Below are 15050 nucleotides of genomic sequence, written 5' to 3' on the forward strand. Positions count from 1 at the left end.
TAGGGACAGGCATATAGATCAATGGAATAGAATTGAGATTCCAGAAGCAAAACCTCAATTTCTCAACCAACGCATCTTTGACAAAGCCTCCACCACCTACCACTGGGGAGAGGAGAACCTATTCAGTAAATGGTGCTGGGAAAACTGGCTGACCACATGCAGAAGATTGAAACAGGATCCCTATCTATCCCCATGCACAAAGGTTAACTCCAAATGGATCAGAGACCTAAATGTAAAACCTCAAACCATAAGAAACTTAGAAAATGAGGGAAATACCCTCATGGAAATCGGAACTGGCATCCAATTCCTGAACAAAACCCGAAACCCACAGGTCATAAGAGAGAAGATAGACAAGTGGGACCTTATTAAACTGACAAGCTTCTGCAAAGCCAAAGAAACCATCAAGAGAGCAGGGAGACAGCCTACAGACTGGGAAAAAGTATTTGCCAACTCCAGGTCTGACAAAGGCTTAACATCCTGGATCTATAAGGAACTCAAATGTGCTGAAAAGAAAAAGAAAAAAAAAAACCCCATTATAAAATGGGCAAAAGATATAACAGACACTTCACAAAGGAAGACATCCGAGCAGCCAACAGACACATGTAGAAATGCTCAACCTCACTAATCATCAGGGAGATGCAAATCAAAACCACACTGAGATACCACCTAACTCCAGTCAGAATGGCAATTATCAACAACTCAAAAAATAACAGCTGCTGGAGAGGGTGTGGTGAAAAGGGAACACTTCTATACTGTTGGTGGGAATGTAAACTAGTGCAACCTCTGTGGAAAGCAGTGTGGCGATTCCTAAAAGCTCTAAATATCAACCCCCCATATGACCCCGCAATCCCCCTACTGGGAATATATCCTGAAGAACTCAAATCACTCTATAAAAAGAAACCTGCACACGTATGTTTATCGCAGCACTGTTCACAATAGCAAGAACCTGGAGGCAACCATGCTGCCCATCAAAAGAGGACTGGATTAAAAAAATGTGGTACATATACATGATGGAATACTATGCAGTCATAAAAAAGAACAAAATCATGAATTTCACAGCAACCTGGATGGAACTAGAGTTTATTATATTGAGTGACCTCTCACAGAAACAAAGATCCAAGTATCACATGTTCTCACTTATATAATGGACCTTGAACATCCAGTGTAATACTATAAGAAAATGACTGTCGGTACTGGGAAACTATTGGGGGGGGGGAGATGGGATTAACAGTAGCAAATATCTGTCTGGGGGCAGGGAAACACCTCTTATCAACAGGGTGCCTGAATGAAACGTAATTGTATACCTAACCCTTAACTGTACCCCACAACATCATTAAAAAAAAATACTACAGTTTTCCACCTATTCATTCCTTCTAACCCTGTATTACTTCTTGTTTCTGCACTTACGGCTTTCTAATATGCTATATAAATTATGCTTATTATTTATTGCCTGTCTCCCCCTACTAGAATGTAAACTCTAAAAAGACAGAGATCTTTGTCTATACACTGAGAATTTAGAACAGTGTCTGACCCAAGCACTCCCTAAATATTTGCTGAATTGAGTTGAATTCTTTGGTAGGGAGCTATGAACATAGCAGACACACTAAAGCTTTCCCTGTGTAATATAAAATATGTCTTTCAGGGAAATTTACAGCACTAAAAGCACACACTAGAAAGAGGAAAAATCTTAGATCAATAACCTAATCTCCCATTCAAGAACCTAAAAAAAAAACAAAACAAAAAAAACAGCAAAATAAACACAAAGCAAAGAAAGGAAATAAACAAAAGGCAGAAATCAACAAAGCTGGAAACAGAAGAATAGAGAAAAATCAATGAAATAGAATTAGTTCTTTGAAAAGTTCAATAAAACTGATAAACCTCTAGCAAGAATGATAAAGAAAAAAGAGAGAGGGCACAAATTACTAATATCAGAAGTAAAATAGGAGATAGCATTATAGACCCTGCAGACATCTAAAGGATAATACAGGAATATAAACAACTCTATACACATGAATTCGACAATTTAGATTAAATAGATCACTTCTTGAAAAACAAACTATCACAACTTACCCAATATAAAATAGATTATTTGAAGAGCACTGTACCTTTTAAGGAAATTCACTTACCTGTCAGAAGAGCCAAAATTTAAAAATAAAATTTAAAAACACACACTCCAAATGCTATTAAGGATGCAGAGAAATCAGATCACTCATGCATTGTTGTTGGGAAGTAAAATGGTACAGCCACTCTGGAAAACAGTTTAGCAGTTTGTTAAAAAAAAAAAAAAAATTGAACATGTAGCTACCATACAGACCAGCAATTACACTCCTGGACATTTATCTCAGAGAAATGGAGACTTACATTCTCACAGAAATCTACACATGAATGTTTATCATAGCTTTATTTGTAATACCAAAAACTGGAAACAATCCAGATGTACTTCATTCAGTGAGTGAACAGGTAAAAAACTGGGTATATCCGTACCATGGAGTATTATTCAACAATAAAAAAGAATACATTATCAATACATACAAAACCTGGATGAATCTCCAAGAATTATGCTGAATTTAAAAAGTCAAAAATTTACATAATATATCATTCCATTTATAAAATATTATTGATATGACAATGGAGAACATATTTGTGGCTACCAGGGGCAGCCAATTAAGTGGAGGAGAGAGGGATGAAGAGAGAATGGCTATGGTTATGAAAGAACAATATGAGAGAATCCTTGTGGAGATGGGAATGTTCTGTATCAATGTCAATATGCTGCTGTGATACCATATTATAATTTTGCAAGGTGTTATAATACCATTGGAGGAAACTGGATAAAGAGTAAAAGAGATCTTTTTGTATTATTTCTTACAACTACATGTGAATTTACAATTATCTGAAAATTAAAAGTTTAGTTAAAAATCTTTTTCCCAATGGACTACATTTAATTATAGCTATTTGAGGGAGAAGACAAACACTTTATTAAATTTAGTCATTAATTGTAAAACTGCATCTCAATTTCAGAAATGTTAAAATGTGAGAAGTACACCTTAGAAACTCTAAAACATATTAAGTATGCATACTTATTTGTATAGTTATACACATTGGACATAGAAACTCACTTAGAAGAAAGACACTGAAATCGACATCTTCTTTTTATAGATTAGAAAACATAGCTTCCTTTGGGAGGCTGAGGTGAGTGGATTGCCTGAGCCTGCGGGTTCGAGACCCACCTGGGCAACTTGGCGAGACCTCATCTCTACAATAAATCAAAAATTAGCCGGGCGTGGTAGCACACACCTGTAGTTCCAGCTACTTGGAAAACTGAGGCGGAAGGATCTCCGGAGCCCAGCAGGTTGAGGCTGCGGTGGCTGGTAGCTGCCACTGCACTCCAGTCTGGGCGACAGAGTGAGACTCCAACTCAAAAAAAAAGAAAACATAGCTTATTTAGAAAGTAACTTAGAGAGAGAGGAAGAGGAGATTTACCTCTCCAAGATATCGGAGGGGGCCAAAACCAGGAAACATGGCCTGCCCATAGCTCATAGATCACATGGCCACACCACTGCTTAGCAAACCATTGGCCACAATGGTCAGGCAATGGCCTGAATTTATTTTTTTTTTTTTTTTTTTTTGTTATTCATTCTATTATTTTTTTATTATTATAAAGATGTGGGGTACAATTCAGGGTTAGGTATACAAACATTGATTATGCAGGTACCCTTGTTGATGAGGTATGCCCCTCCCTCTCCTAGCAGTTTCCCTCAACTGCCAATCCCACCTCCCCCACCTGAAATTTTTTAAACAGTAATCGTCTCTAAATGGTAAGATTGTGGACTTTTTTTTTAGCTTACCTTCATTTTATTTTTCTACAGTGAACACATATTACTATATCATTTTAGAGGCACATCATATTTTTAAGATACTTCGACCAATCTTTAATCTATTGCTTGAAAACCCATAATCAATCCTCAAATAATTAGTCACTTCAGTCTTTGATGTCATAGAAACTAATTTCTCCCAAAGCAGCCGAGGCAGCTCTAATCATTTGAAATGAGCTATTGAAAGTAAAGGTTTGCACTGTCCATGTCTTTAGGGGGTTTAAGGACATGGGTTTGATCCTAGCACAGGTCAATGAACTTGGCTTATTCATAAAGGAAAATGGTAAAGGTACACAGCACAGGGTTCACAGGGCCAGGCTCTACTCAAACACTGTCCACAAGAGACACAAACATGTGAAAGTAAACAGGCTGTGCAAATCCATCTCTGCTAAGCACCCTTCTCACACTGGACAATTTCTCATTTTCTTAAGTGATCAGCAGGAAACACAAACAGATTTTAAAATGCTTGTTACAATCAATAGACAGAAAGAAAAATGTAAAAAGCAATCCCATTTGTGACTGAGACTCTAAATCTCTATTAAATACTTTAATGTCAAACTAAAAAGAGCTATAGAGAAAACTCTAAAACCACAATGACACAATAAAAGTAATCAAACTAGATAGATAGCTGTCTCTGCACATAACTGGAAAGACTAAACTAGTGACATGATAACACTTCCCATATTCATCGATTTAATACCGTTGTAATTAATGGGGCATTAAGAGTTTTATAAACTAGAACATGACAAAATAATTGTAAAATGCACATAAATAGAAGCATATTTGTTGGTGTTCTGGGAGGAAAAAAGATAATGTTGCAGAAGGCTTTCATGGGTTGAAAAACATTGTGATGTTATCAAGCAGTAGTAAAAAAACCTCTGGGGACATTCGACTGAAATTGAATGAGCTGTTCTGAGTCAGCATGGTGAAGGGAAATGTCAAAGAAGAGGTCTTGGCTAAAGACCACTCAGAAGCCATGAGTGTCTTGGGAAGACTTTTGGTTTGTAAGGCAGAGAGACCTCTTTCAAGGTAGCTCAAGTAAACGAGGTGTTTGTTTGTCTATTTATTTATTTATTTATTTATTTATATAACAAGCTATCTTACCTCATCCAAGGACAGAAACAAAAAACAGCTAGACCCCACTGCTCTGAAACTAAAAACCATGGCAAGAACTCTTTGTGGTGCCCTCTCTGAGGTCTGAGCACTAGCTGGATGGCCTCTCATCTCACCCTACTTTCCATCTGCCCCACAGTCTCAGCCTCTAAAGTGATGGTGGCTTTGGTGGATGTTCATAACATTTTTTCATTTTTATTCTCCTACCCTTACAAGGGGTAGCAGCTTTCTGAAATATAAATCTTTGATTTTTCTAGCATTTTTTTTTTTTTGAGTTGGAGCCTCATTCTCTCACCCAGGCTGGAGTGTCATGGCACACTCATGGCCACTCCGGTGTCTACCTGCTGGGCTCCAGCGATCCTTCCACTCTCAGCCTTCCAAGTAGCCAGAACTATAGGTATGTGCTACTGTGCCCAGCTAATTTTTTATCTATTGTAGAGATGCAGTCTTGCCAAGTTGCCCAAGCTGGTGTCAAACCTGCAGTTTCAGGCAATCCACTTGCCTTGGCCTCCCAAAGTGCTGGGATTACAGGCTGAGCCACTAAACCCAGCCATATATATATATATATATATATATAGCTTTTCAATAGCTGTATAACAAATTCCCTGAATTAAATACCCTCTGTTTAATATATCTAGAATGGTTTCTGGTTGACCCATGGTTAACTTCAACAATTATTTTATTTATTTTGGAGCCAGAGTGTACATATCACAAGGGACTGCTCTTTTGGGCAGGTGTCCACCTCTGACCCAAGAAAACAAGCCCAGAGCATGGCTATATTGAACAGATGGTCTGCCATCCCAAATCTGGTGCAACTGAGACCAAGATAGCCCAGGTGGAGCTTGGGCTGGGTGAGTAGGTGGTTGGGTGATATGGGAATGAGGGAGGTTGGCAATTGAGGAAGGACTACAAAGAGATCTGCACAGTTACCCAAACACACAAAGAGGAAACTCTAATACCAGGAATCCAGAAAGAAATTGGTGACTGGTGTCACTATGGCAGCTAGCTGAGTCAAAAGCCAAAAGCAGAGACAGTTGCAGTCCAGGAACAGAACTGATACAGACTGGGACAGGAGAAATAGCCATTTTAGAAATGTTAGCAGCAGCTATGCAGAGATGTGTCTATGCAGTGGGCTGGACAATGTCGGGTAATGTTGCTAAATAACAGTGACCAAAACTCCTGGGCAGTTCAACTGAAGTTGAAGGAGCTGTTCTGAGTCAGCATAGCGAATGAAAATGCCATATAAAGGGACTTGGAAAAAATTAGTAAAGGGGCTTGGGAGCGCAGTATACTCCTAATATGCTCCCCAGCTTTCCTCCTCTTTTTATTTTCTCGATAATTTTATTTAACAGTTAATAGTTTTATCTTCTTCATTTTATTTAGCAAGTTTCTTCTTTTCTTAGCAACAAAGTGATATGTGTTCATTGTAATGCAATATATATTAAAATATACAGATACATGAAGAGGAAAATATTACATTCATCTGTAATCCAACCGTCCAAGGTTTACCACTGTTACAATTTTCCTTCTGTATTCTTTTTTTTCAGAGTTGGAGTCACTCTGTCACCCAGGCTGGTGTGCAGTGGCACACTCATGGCCACACCAGCGTCAACCTGCTGGGCTCCTGCGATCATTCCACCCTAGCCTTCCAAGTAGCTGGAACTACAGGAGCGCACTACCACGCCCAGCTAATTTTTTTTTTTTTCATTGTAGAGACGAAGTCTTGTCAAGTTGCCCAGCTGGTCTCGACCCCGCGTGCTCAGGCAATCCACTGGCCTCAGCTTCCCAAAGTGCTGGGATGACAGACTAAGCCACTGAGCCTGGCCTCTTTCTGTATTCTTTATGCTTGCAAATTCATATGTACATACCTATGGTCATATGCCTATATCTTAAAACCAAAATTAGCCAGGCTCGGTGGCTCAACCTGTAATCCCACGCCTTTGGGAGGTTGAGGTGAGTTGACTGCCTGAGCCCGCGGGTTCGAGACCCGCCTGGGCAGCGAGACCTCATCTCTACAATAAATCAAAAAATCAGCCGGGCGTGGTAGCGCATGCCTGTAATTCCAGCTACTTGGAAGGCTGAGGCGGAAGGATCGCCAGAACCCAGCAGGTCGAGGCTGCGGTGGCCGGGAGCGGCCACTGCACTCCAGTCTGGGTGACAGGGTGAGACTCCAACTCAAAAATAAATAAATAAATAAATAAAACCAAAATTACTCCACTGTTCCTATTTCATACCATACAGCTTCTGAGAAGCTGCCAGCTTGACCGAGTAATGAAGTGGCCTTTTGAAGATGCAACTGAGGGGGCACTTTGTAGGTGATACTCTGTAAAGATGAGTGACATCTTCCAGAATGCAACATATACCCTAAGCCTACCATTATTATATGGGCTGTGTCCTCAATAGGTGTAATACACAGTTCAGGGATCCAAGAGAAGAAGTGGGAGTGGCCCCAGGCTCTGCTTACCATCACTTATGGTGACCCACTTGTGGTATTTGTGCTTCTTGTTCCTGTATCCCTGGGCTTTGTGGGTTTGGAGGTCCTGGGGATTGACTGGGGCAACTTTTGGTACGCCTTTATTCAATTCTGATGGTAAATGGAGACAAGGGCAGCAGCCATAGCCTGAAAAGGACATGGTAACCAGAAGCCCACCAGGTAAGCCTCCTAGACAACAGAGCTGATGCTTATAGAGCAAGGACACAATGAGTATCGGCTGCAACCTGCAGACTAGGAGTAGTAGCAAGGGTTGTCGTTTGTCCTACTAACCTTCCTCTTCTAAGTTTCCCAGGAAGAGTCAACCAGCATCCAGAAGGAGCTATTCCCAGAACTTTTTCCTTTTGAGTTGGAGTCTCACCCCATCACCCAAGCTGGAGTGCAGTGGCACACTCACAGCTGCCCCAGCATCGACCTGCTGGGCTTCGGTGATCCTTCCATCTCAGCCTTCTAAGTAGTCAGAACTACAGGCGCACGCTACCACACCTGACTTAGTTATTTATGTATTTATTTATGTATTTATTTATTGTAGAGACGAGCTTTCGCCAAGTTGCCCGGGCTGGTCTTGAACCAGCAGGCTCAGGCAATCTACTCACCTCGGCCTCCCAAAGTGCTGGGGTTACTTGCTGAGCCACCAAGCCCAACCTATTCCCAGAACTTTTACAAAATTAGTAGATCCAGTGCGAAGAGTTGGTTGTAATGGATGCTATGATGTGCCACTCAGATGTCCCTGCTGGATTGAGGCAATCATTCCCTCAGCTGCTAGGAATATTGGCATCTGATGGGCTCTCAGGCAAGTCTTCTGGTAACTGTCTTCAGCTAAAAAGCCATCTTGCCCTAGGACACAGGCAGCCCACATCTAATGACTAGTCTGTGCCCAGGTGTGAAGGGCCAGTCTTCTTTGCTCCAAAGCAGGACAATTCTAGAGCTCCCTGCAGTATGAGCTGAAAGAGCTTTGTGATGACCCCATTGGAGTTAAACTCTTTCTACTTAATCCTACTTCCTTCACGCCCCTAATATTGAGTCTTTGGGCACTCCCAATAAACTCCCTGCAAGCAAATATCCAGCCCAGAGTCCATTTCTACAGAACTCAGCATGCAACAGCTATATTCATTTTTGGCTTTTGTATTTTAAAAGAAAATACTGTCTAACACATATGCAAAGCTTTGAGTGTGTGACTGTATATAGATATTACCTGGGTGAACTGTGTCAGGAAAGCCCATTTACCTCACCAACAACATGGACATTATTTCTTCTTCTTTTGGAGATTTTGTTTTCCTGGGACCCGGCTGCATGTGCTAAGTACCAGAAGTAACCAGGAAGCCCTTCAATTCTGCTTCTGTCTAATGGTCATTTTCCTTTCTCCTTCAGCTGTCCGGTTGTATCAAGCCCTGAGCGTTTTCCATCCCATCTTTCCAGAAAGCCACTAGTCCCACTGGCTGTCACTTATCTCCCTCCACCCATAGTCAAATAAGTTCCATTTGCTAAGACAATTGTGGAAATCTCTCCAGTGTTGCCAGGAGGAATGGAACTAAAATTCCTCAAGCTAGCAGTCGCCATCTTGTTTCTGTTTCTTCCTTTGTCCCATCCTCTCATGATTAGAGAGTCACTTTCTTATCCCACTGCATCTTCAACTTCCTTTGCCCACTGGGATCTCAACACCTTTTTATAGTAAATCCCTGTATTAATGACTCATACTTTCAAGTTTCTGAATGACAAAGCTATAAATGGGAACTAAAATCTTTCCTTCCATTTTGTTTTGTTTTGTTTTTGCTACCTTCTTTTGTTCCTTCAGCAAATGTATTGCTCACCAACTCTGTGTCATCTCATAAGTGAAGGCAGGCGATACCTATGCTTATTTAAGGTTAATTAAATGTGATATTAAGGACACAATCATTCTCTCTCAAAACTTCCCTAGGGGCCAGGGTTGGCAGCAGATCGCTGGTCTGGCTGAGTCTTGTAGCACATCCCACTGGAACAACAACCCAGAGCTCATGCCCTTGGATGGAGAGTTTTGTTTTTTGGGTTTTTTTTTTTAAGTTTTAAGACAAAGTTTATTAGAGAAAGAAGAGAGAAAATAAAAGGGAGACATGCCAGAGCTGGCATGGGCGAGAGAAATCACCGGATAGAGAGTTTATTAACAGCATTCTCTTTGTGTAGGAATGTTTCCAAGTTTTGTAAAGGCCTACTATATTTAGTGTAGCAAAGTGGAATGCCCCTAACCAGTAGATTTCTATCGACCAGCCACTTTTCAAAGGCCAACTGGACAGGGATCCAGGAAACCACAACCCAGCCCCCTCCCAGTGGCTCTGTTCAGACACCAGGCCCTCCTGTGCGCTTTTTAAATCAAAAACCACATGAAATTGGATTTTCTCCATCCTCACATTGTTGTTGACCTTAGTCCTATAGCTTGGACACACTTCTCAACCTTTCCCCAATCTCCAGGTTTCTAATCTTGCAATTCATTCTGCCATTTCCAGCCCTGCCTCTCCCTCAGGGTATAGCTGGGAGTCAACAGAGGGAAATACAGCTCCTCTTCAGCCTTTTCAAACAGAGAAATGTATGGAGACGATAGACAATGTAACTTTTAATATAACTATTCCTCTACTTTCAGAATCTTTCTTGTTTTTGCTTATATATATATATATATATATTTTTTTTTTTTTTTTTTTTTTTTTGAGTTGGAGTCTCACTCTGTCACCCAGGCTGGAGTGCCATGGCACACTCGCGGCCACCCCAGCGTCGACCTGCTGGGCTCCAGCGATCCTTCCGCCTCAGCCTTCCAAGTAGCTGGAACTACAGGAACACACTACCATGCCCAGATAAGTTTTAATTTATTGTAGAGATGAGGTCTCTCCAAGTTGCCCAGACAGGTATCGAACCCTTTGGGTCAGGCAATCCACTTGCTTCAGCCTCCTAAAGTGCTGGGATTACCGGCTGAGGCACTGAGCCCAGCCTGCTTATTTTTTATATCTGGCTATAGGCAGCATTTATTTGACTGGCTTTAAACTTTTGTTTTGCTCCTGAATCAAGATCCAGGTTCACGCACACTGGGACAAATCAGAAAAAAACTGAAAGAAGGAAGATAATAGCACCACAAAACCCTGGAAAATACTGCAATTAGAGGGTTGTATCTGAAGATGGGAGTGTGGGGTATAGGTGGGAAAAGAAGATTGTTAGAAAGTCTTTATAATGACCAATTAGATCCCCCTGATCGTCTTCCAAAGATAGCATAGTAAAATGACTACCGTTTCACCACCATGGAAAAAGTCTGGAAAGGCTGGGTCTATCACGCCGGGCTGGTTATGCCAGACACAACTGAAAACAGGGGGATTAAATAGAAGCCTGCAGACTGAATGATGAGCTCCTCCACCCGTCCAACCCTTTTCCCCTTCTGATAAGTTCCAGAAGACTGGAAGTTAGTTTTATCAACTCCCATGCCAAAGGATTTCACTGATGGGGAAACTGGTCAGTCTAAAAGAAGAGAGTCTTTAATAATGACCTCTGGAAGTCCCTCTCCCCATGAAAGGACTGTGACACTACTGTGAGGCCCGATAGTCTATAAACTCTGCCCATTCACATGAAGCACTTGCCTCACTCTTAAATATGGATAGACAGCCATTTATGAAAGTCACTAATGCGAAATCCAAGCAAACAGGAGTTCAAAGGGAGATGAAGATGTAGGAAATGGGGAAAAAAGCTTCAAAAGCTATCATCAGCATCTTTAGAAAGGTAAGAAAAGACCGGGCGAGGAGACTCACGCGTGTAATCCCAGCACTTCGGGAGGTTGAAGTGAGAAGATTGCCTGAGCCCATGGGTTTGAGACCAGCCTGGGAAGAGGGTCTGAGAGACCTCATCTCTACAATAAAAAAAAAAAAAATAGCCAGGCATGGTAGCGCGCACATGTAGTTCCAACTACTTGGAGGTCTGAGGCCAAAGGATAACCAGAGCCCAGCAGGTCAAGACTGCGGTGGCCGTGAGTGTGCCACTGCACCCCAGACTGGGTGACAGAGACTCCAACTCAAAAAAAAAAAAGGTAATAAAAAATATATTACCTCCATAAAGCAAGAACAGATGCCATTTAAAACAAAGCAGAACAAAAATTGGGATGGTAGGGGGGGACATTTAGAGAACCAAAAAGAATGTTTAGAAAATAAAAAATATGATCCACAGACATTTTAAAATTCAGTAGAAAAATTAGAAGACAGAGTTAAGAAATTGTCCTAGGGGAAAAAAAGGAAAGATAAGAAAACTAGATCAGTTTAAATGATCTAAAAACTGAATTAGGAATTCTAGAAAGAATGAGCAGAGAAAATGGAGAGGAAGGAATTACTAACATAAAAACATACATTCTGAAACTGAGATGGCCTAAAAAAAAAAAAAAAAAAGATACATGACAGTTTCTCAAAACTAAAGGAAAAGTGTTTTCAGATTGAAAGTGCCCATTGTATTGAGGTTTATTCCTCACAGAGAATGAAAAAAGACTGTTTCACGGTCCATCATCATGAAACTTAAAGAAAAGAAGATCCCAAAACTTTCTGGGGTAGGGGAACCTTTCATATCCCATAAGAGGTATTAATTTCAAACTAATCAACAGCAACATGGAAATCTAGAAGACAAAGAAGCAATGACTTTAGAATTCTGAGGAAAAATTATTTCCAACCTAGAAGTCTATACTCAGACTATCATTCAAGTGTGATGCTAAATTTAAAACATTTCCAGATAGGCTAGGTCTCAAAAAAAGTTACCTTTCATGAACTTTTTTCTCAGGAAGCTATTGCAGGATGAGCTCTACTAAACCCAGTGAGTAAACCAAGAGAAAAACTATAAAATTTAGACAAATAGAAGCGGGATGCAACAAAAGAGGGATGCAGATGGAATTTCCAAAATGATTTTTTTTTTTTTTTGAGTTGGAGTTTCACTCTGTCACCCAGGTTGTAGTGCAGTGGCACACTCACGGCCACCCCAGCGTCAACCTGCTGGGCTCTGGTGATCCTTCTGCCTCAGTTTTCCAAGTAGTCGGACCTACAGACACGTGCTACCACACCCAGCTAATTTTTTTGATTTATTGTAGAGACGAAGTCTCACCATATTGCCCAGGCTGGTCTCGAACCTGCAGGCTCAGGCAGTCATCTCACCTCAGCCTCCCAAAGTCCTGGGATTACTTGAGCCACCGCACCTGGCCACCCGGCCTCAAGATGATTTTTTTAAAAGGGAGGTGAAGCCGGGCTCAGTGGCTCAGCCTGTAATCCCATGTTTTGGGAGGCTGAGGTTAGTGGATTGCCTGAGCCCGCGGGTTCAAGACCCGCCTGGGCAACTTGGTGAGACCTCATCTCTATAATAAATAAAAAAATTAGCCAGGTGTCGTAGTGTGCGTTTGTAATTCCTGAAGCAGAAGGATCACCGGAGCCCAGCAGGTTGAGGCTACAGTGGTCAGGAGCATGCCACTGCACTCCAGTCTGGGCGACAGAGTGAGACTCCAACTCAAAAAAAAACAAAAAAGGGAGGTGGGGAGTTTCAGACAGCTGGTCAGCTGGCCTAGAACCAGTCCAGACCAGAGCTGGACAAGGAGGGGTTCCAGGATGACATCCAGAAAAGAAGCCTGTGAGAAAGCAAAGCCGATAGAACAGAAGATTTACAATTCTGTCAGAGGGCTTAGGGAGAAATTAGTGATGACTTCATGGAAGTGGATTTTTAAAAAGATAATTATTAACCTCAGGGAAAACAAAATGGTCATATCAGATATGAAGTGAACAGCAAGGAGTTCACCTGTGAACAATATTTTCATAGGCCTAATAATGTAAACACTGAAAATGGATTTAGCCAAAATTGTGATATCATGAGAAGATAGGGATAAATGAAGGGTGTGTGTTGCATGTAGATAGTGGTGTAATAAAATTAGATCCTAACTTCCATGATAGGAAATCAAAAGATAATATCTAAACAGAAAAGTCAAGAGAAAAAAACAGTACAAGTATCAGAAGAAATGGCTAAAGATGTTAATATAGTTGTCTGTGTGGAGCAGAAATTAGAGGCGGGGAGGAGTGGATAAAGGGACTGCCATTTTGTTTCCTTGATGTTAAAAGCCCTGTATTGCACTCTTTATGTATTTTTTCTTTTATTTTCATTCCTTTAGATATGACACCTTAAGAATGCTTGCATTCTTATTGCTGTAAAAGACTAAAGTAAAAAAAAAAAAAAAGGGTTAGAGAGGAAATAAGGGAGAAGAGAAAAGTAGGGTAGAAAAAAAAAATAAGGTGACGTCAGAAGTCATACAGGTCCAGTGCACATCATTTCTAAAGATAGGTTGGAAATTTGGTTCTAAGCTTTTTAGCAGCCAGCACAAAGTGGGAAATGTAATCATTTATATTGTTTCACAATGTTCAAGAGGTAAAAACAAATCACTTAGGAGAAATAGATCAATTCCTGGTACTGAGATCTAAGAGACAATTTTCCCATCTGCCCTCCTACATGTGACGTAATGAACCACATCCTCTTCAACTTGCCAACAGTCAATGCAATAATACATTTCATAGAGCTGTTTCTTATCATGTCTCTCATCATAGGTCAATGACAAAATGCCAATGCAGAGTCCAGTGAAAGCAATTCTATGAGGAGATGAAAAGTCTTTTTACTTCCGAGAGGCAATAAAGCATAGTGGCTAAAGTATGGGCCTGAATTCCAACTCTATCTCTGGAGCTGGTTACTTAACTACTACGCTGTACTCAGTTTTCTCATCTATAAGATAGGTCTAAATATCACCATTGCAAGCTTTTGTGAAGATTAAATGAGTTTATGCATGTGAAGCACTTATAACAATGCCTGGCATATATAAGCACTAAAAAAAAAATCCAGAGACTTTGAAAAAACTCTAGTTTAAAAAAAAAGACTGGGTTCGGTGGCTCAAGTCTGTAATCCCAGCACTTTGGGAGGCCGAGTAGAGAGGATTGCCTGAAATCACTGTTCAAGATCAGTCTCGGCAACATGGTGAGACCTTGTCTCTACAATAAATCAAAAAATTAGTCAGGCGTGGTAACACATGCTTGTAGTTCTGGCAGCTTGAAAGGCTGAGGCGGAAGGATCACCGAAGCCCAGCAGGTTGACGCTGGGGTGGCTGTGAGTGTGCCACTGCACTCCAGCCTGGGCGATGGAGTGAGACTCCAACTTAAGACAAAACAAACAAACAAACAAAAAACCACTGTGATGTTGATGAAGGGATAGACACACAGATCAATAGAATAGAATAGAGAAGTAGATCACACAAGTATAGCCAACTGATTTTCAACAATGGTGGAAAAAAAATCAATGGAGGAAAGATCATCTTTCGACAAATGGTGCTAAAGCAATTGGATATTCACAGGCAAAATAATGAAATTCAACCTAAACGTCACAACTTATACAAAAATTAACTCAAAATGGATAACAGATTTAAATGTAAAATGCCAAACTGTACAATTTTTAAGACAAAAACAAAGAAGAAAACCTTCAAGACTTAGGGCTAGATAGAAATCTTCAATATGACACCCAGAGCAGGATCCTTAAGAAAAATTGCACGTCATCACACTTAAAAACTT

This window comes from Carlito syrichta, unplaced genomic scaffold (genome assembly GCF_000164805.1).
Source record: "Carlito syrichta isolate Samal-C Ts95f unplaced genomic scaffold, Tarsius_syrichta-2.0.1 Scaffold309824, whole genome shotgun sequence".
Taxonomy (NCBI): Eukaryota; Metazoa; Chordata; class Mammalia; order Primates; family Tarsiidae; genus Carlito; species Carlito syrichta.